Consider the following 6179-nt stretch of genomic DNA (forward strand, 5'->3'; position numbering starts at 1 on the left):
TGGCTCCTGACTCAGCCTCCTCCATGCTCAAAGTGGTCCAGTTCTCCTTCCAGGGCTGCACATCCATGTGGCAGGGCTCTGCTCTGCCCACAGGGGCCCCTCTGCATTCCACGGTTTCTGCCCCCTCTCCTTTGCCCAAAGCTCCAGCTCCTGCTTCCTTTGTGACCCTAGCCTCCTTGTCACAAACTTCCCAACCTGCGCTGAGACTGTCCCCAGCAAGCCATCAGCACCCCTAGGAGTGTGGGGCTGCTTTTGTCCCTCCATGTCAAATAGAACCTGGAAGACATGTCAGAGGAGGATGACAAGGATGTAAAGGACAGTAAATGGGTTGCCAGCTTGGAAGAAGACCAGACAAGGGGAACTGGGACGTCTGTGTAGTTGTGGGAGGGATGAAGAAGCTGACTGAGGAACAAATGCTCATCGTTGCTCATGGTGCCGAAACACAAGAGGAAATAGTATTAACACAGATCCCAAGAATAGCTGATAGATCAGCAGGATGCTGTGCTGAAGCATCCAGGGATCCTATGCAATTTAGTTTTGTCAAGGGAGGGGGTAAGTGACCCAAGGAAGGGCCTTGCAAACAGATAAAATCAGATAAAATCTAACAAAAATCTAACAAAAATCTAAAATCTAATTAAAATATAAAAACAGATAACATCTAATTGGGTTACTTTAATGCAGTTGTTCATGGTCCTGAGACCAGAAAATGAAGTGTCTCCAAGTCAAACCTTGTATATGGAAGCTGCCAGGAACACCACCGAAGCTGCCTCTCCCCATGTCCCCTCAGGTCCACGGAGCAGGGTGGCATGGCACACACCAGGGGGGAGATCCCCCATCTCTGCAGAGCCTGGCCATGAGTGAGGCCAGCGCACACTGCCGGCAGTCCCTGCAAGACCAGCTGCCCGGGGGCAAGCTCCGCGCATCACCTCTCACACCTTTCGCTGGCTCCTTGCTCCCACAGGTCACCAGTTCCCAGACTCCCTCTCCAATCATGTATGTGCCTGACTTGTAAATCTTCTGCTTTTGTCTTTGTAGAGGGAAAATCGGAGAACATCCTTAGAGAGGCAGTTTTATCTCTTTCTTGTATTCAGCTCATTTTCTCAGATAAATCCCCTTAGTTTCACCAGGGCTTAATGGAAGTGGAAAGTATGTTACCAATGAGTCCAAACACTTCTATTTCCTATATACACATCTTTTAGCTTTAAAACAGCCTTTTTAACTGCCAGTGATTCTTAAACAGCCTTTAGCCTTAAACAGCCAGCGAAGGAAGAACTGGCCAGTCTGGGAGAGTAGACAATCCTGAGCTTGTTAAGGAACTGTGAGATAATAAATTAATTCTCCAAATAATCAGAATATTTCATACTGAAAGGGTTTTCTATAGTAATCAGTCTGAGGAGGTTTCTTGATCTGCATTTGTACGTGAAGCTATTTCCCTGTTTATACAGGAATGGCAACTGACCGTTATTGTTTAAAAGTGCTGGTCTTCTATATAAAACATTCATAAAGAAACATTTGAAAAGAAGCTCTTAGGGTTGCAAACATTTAAAGAACAACAATGTTTTCCATCTTTAAGTGAAAAAGTGATCAAGAAATGACTGATAACTGCAGTACAATATTATATAAACATAAACATTTGCAAAGTTTAAAGGATAAAGACTACAAAGCATCTGTTAAAGAACTGAATTTCAATAGGGGGATTTTTAGAACTGCTTATGTGATTTTAAAGAGAAAAGGGATGAAGGGGCCACATTTCTCAAAGGAGTTTATAGCTCTGCAACATGATTGCGAACATCATTCTTCTTTGCAGTGCTGAGCAGAGCGGTGTAACAGCATTTCCAGCTACAAAGTTGTTTCTAACATACAAATATCCCAAGAAGTTTGTTTTCTTGCTTTTAAGGTCAGATCTTTCCCTATCTGGTTTCTCATGCCAGGGAAAAGGTTCTCATTTGAGAAGATGCTCTTTTGGGTTGATTCCCTTTGGGCCCAACCATCTCCGGATTTACAAGCTCTATTTGCAGTACATCTATAATCTGAAATCTCCTACCAGGTGTTCTGTGCAGCACAAAATCAATAATACTAACACTGATGAACATCTTTCAAACTACAAAAGAAACCAGGAGAACAATAAAGGGAACAAGAATTTTGAAGCTGCAGCCCAGAACAGACACCCAGGAGGTACTACACCTCAACTTCTTCCCGAGGTGGTGGCACTGCCTGGCCTATTTGTTGCTTGTTCCTGGCTGAGAGAGAGGTGAGATTTCCTTGATAGGCTCAACTTTTTGTTTAGCATACAGATCAGTTTTGGTTTAACAACCAAAAATGTGCCATTTGTCTCCTCCCTGAACATCCCAAGGGTAAGTCATTGTGAACACCTCCTAACCTGTAATGACAAAGACAAGTTTGCAATAACCAAGAATTAGATCCCAAGTTGTTGCTGGTTATTTCCAACCACCTCTGTAAAGGTCTGTGCATCAAGGATTGGTCCTAGCACCCTTCTTGCAACTGTACCTCTTGCTCAGCTCTGCTGTTCTTCCTTTGAGCAGAAAACTGCTCCACCATGAACGTTGCCTCTCCTGGACCAAAGGGCAAGAAATGAGGGCAGGGAGATGGAGAGAGGGGAACAGCACCTGAGCCTGGCAGAAAAGGGGATGCAGAGTCTCCGGCAGGACAAGGGTGACCTGGGGACATTGGTGCAGACAAGGGAGAATGGAGCCCAAGGGGAAACCTGAGGGCTGGAAATGGGGAGCACAGGAACATGCGGGGCTCCTGGTAGCGCTGAGGGGGGCTGTCAGTGAGAACAGGAAGGAAAGGTTCCCTTCTGCACTCCCTGCATGAAGCTTAAAGGCACCGGACCTGGCTCCCATTGGGAAGAGGTGGACAATGATTAGGCTTCATTACCATGTGCTCGATTCTTGCAGGGAAACTTTAGCTGGCTGTGATTAAGGCCTTCAGACTTTGAGGAGCTGAAGCTGTACAGCCCTCCCATGTTCAGGTCCTCCTTGGTGACATCTCCTTGACAGCGGCTCCATGCCACTGCTGAGGTTTGTGTCGCTAAGTACATATCCGGGAAAACTTGTCTGCTGGCGACAGACTGTCTTCATTGCTGATGGCTCACAATCCCAGTTTATCACTTTGGTATCTCATGGTGTAGGACTGACTGTCCATAAGTGCAAACATAGCCCATCCCTCCCCAAGCCTCCTCTTCCTTTCAAGTCTCATACTTCTCTTCAAGAAATCTCTGGTGCCGTCCGGTGCCATTCGTGCAAGCTGTCCAAATACAGGACTGCCATCTTCTGGGCAGCTGGGAAACTAAGTATTTGACAGCCCAGAAAGCTGTCCAGAGTAATTCAGAGGTCAGGTGGCTGAGATGCTGCTGCAGTATCATGTACTGCCCAAAGAAGAGAAACACAACCTTTCGGTAGTTCAAAAGCAGCTACAGTGCAAATTCCTGGGGCAATTAACAGTTCTGTAGACACCACTGTGTTTAAAGCATGCACTAGCAAAGCACAGTTCCCAGCACTGAGTACATTTTTGCTCTTATGCAAAAATTAACAGGCCATCATGTAATTAAAGGCCCTAGAGACTCAACTGGGAGGGAATAGATACCTTCACTCTGGTATTTGCCTGTCTCTTGAGTTCTTAACACTGCCATGTCACTGCAGCTTTAGTGTAGTGTCTTGCACATTCTTCCCTAGCTTGAAAAATTAACTGGAAAAAAGCAGACCTTCTGCCAAACAGCTCTGCATGGATGCTGGATGGGCTGCCCACACCTCGGAGCCTGCAGGTTTGCCTCAGATGGACGGAGGCACTGACAGCCTGTGTAGGCTAGCCCCACACTAGATGGAGGGAAGATGCACAGCTCACCCTCCCGCCCATCACCATTGGTCTTGCTCTGACCCATCACTCGGTCTCAGGGTCTCCTTTGGCTACTTGCAGGAGCACCGGCCTTGGGCTCATCGGCCCCCACGGCCCGCCTGTCACCCTCCCTACAGCCAGCAGCACTGGCCCCACGCTGGACACTGTAGCTGGACCCCTCGAACAGCCGTGCAGTGTCCGAGCCTGCAGCTGGGCCAGGATCACTCACCCTCGCCTTTCAGTCAAACACCCCCTCCCCAGCCTGCACTGCTCCCTGGCAGTGCCCCGGCTTCTGTCAGGTCTGTATCTGCCCCCCAAAATCCAAATTCACTCTTCATTTTTATTAAATTCCACTTTTTCTTCTCCTCGCCTTCTCCTGCAGCCCAATGAGGCAAGCACCAAATATGGGGAATTTCAGTCCAAGTAGCTACAGTCTGACAAAGTTACAATTGATGAAACTGAGACTTATGGGAAGCATCGTGAAATCCTTTTTATTGTCTGTGGTGCCCACTTTGCCTATGCTTTTAAAATAGCTGCTAATAACACCTTACAGAAATAATGGGAATCTTCAACAGCAGTTCTTAAACTCACCACTAGATTTATGGCATTAAATGTCAGTTCTGGTAGCAGCAGTAAATATGAACAACAGCACGTGTGACCAATAAAAAACTTCAGACATCTGTGTTTAGCTGATGATCTGACATACACAGATCTGACATATACATATATCAGATGATATGACATAAACATTTCTTCTGGTACTTGCTAATTATCTATTAAGAATTTTTAAATCTAACTGCCTTCATGGTGCAAATTCAAACATCTGACAAGGAATGAGCTTTTTTCAACTGTAAGCTTTTCCCTAATCTATCTATAGGTTCTTTTCAGTGGATCAGACTTCCTGAAGAAAACTGGATTAAAGCCAAAGGGATTCAAGCTTATTATTGCAGAATGTGTTTGCTGTCATGCATGTGCCTCTATTCATTCTAATTTAGAGAAATGATAGCTCATTTGAGACAGTCAGTGCTAAATCTCAAGAGATGTTCCCACTTAAAAAATACTGATTGCCTTTCATTCAGACTTCCCAGAACATTAATTCTGTGGTCTATTAATGTGTGTAGAAATTAGGGGAAGATCCTTACTTGGAGTAAAAAGCTATGGAGGCATTAGCAGTGTTCCCAAAGCATCACTTATGACACCAGAGCTGTGCTTCCCAGGACAGACCTGGTCCCTGCCACACCAGGCTCATGCACCAGCTAACTCAACATGAGAAGAAAAAAGAGGTGAAACTGGGGGAGACAAAGAGATGGGGCAGCAGAGAAGGCAGCCAGAGTTCACTGTGGGGAATCAGGCTCTTCTGCTCCTCACGATCCTGGCTTGTTTGGCATGGCAGGAGCGACAGTGGGAAGCCCAGCTAGCCCATCAGAGTGGGTCATGCCCCTGCCCCATAGGCCACTCACCAAGCAGGATGGGCATGGAGGTTTCCTGGCAGCACTGTGGTAGGATACAGGAACTGAGTGAGAAATGAGGGTCAAGGAGGGGCGTTTGTAGGGACAAACTTGTGCGGAAGATGTATCTCAGAAGCAGACAAGGAGGCTCTAGCTAAATGGCTGAACTTGGAGGGGACTGTCCTGAGACTAAGCCAAGCACAGTGAGATGGTGATGTGCCTTTAGATGTAGGAAGGACGAATCCAACTTTTGTCAAAACGTAGAAGTCAGGTTAAAGATACCAAGATGATCAATGCAGGGGGAAGAGAGAGAGACCATTTCTAGCAGCCCCATATAGACTGTCAGCTAAAGAAGAGGTAAAGAGAAGCCAATTAAATAACCATTCTGTGATTGTATTTCTCCTATTAAGTAACCCCGTGAAGCCACTACTTGCTGTACAACATGGCATTTGCACAGGAAAATAACAGGAGATGAGCTTTGTACTCCTAATCACCTACTGCCAAATGAGCTTCCAGCAGAGCCATCCACACACCCCAGTCCTCTCTGGCACTACAGAAACAGTATCCAGGACACATCTGATTTCGGTTGTCAGATATTTATCTTCTCCTCTCTCTAAGCATGCTGTTCAATCCCTACACTGCATACAGGATGCATATGTATATGCATTTGTAAGCTGCACACACTGGTAGGCACTTTTATTCTGTTAATTAACTTTATGTTACAGTATCACCACTATCTCCAGCCCGTCAAACAATAATTTAAAAATATGGTGAAAAACACAGCTGATTTCTGTATGTCAACTGACATTATGCTCAGTACGTTAATAGATATGTTATAGGGACACTCAATGCAAAACATCTGTTACTGAGATTACA

The sequence above is a fragment of the Apteryx rowi genome, unplaced genomic scaffold (genome assembly GCF_003343035.1).
Source record: "Apteryx rowi isolate R43461 unplaced genomic scaffold, aptRow1 scaffold_632, whole genome shotgun sequence".
Lineage (NCBI taxonomy): Eukaryota > Metazoa > Chordata > Aves > Apterygiformes > Apterygidae > Apteryx > Apteryx rowi.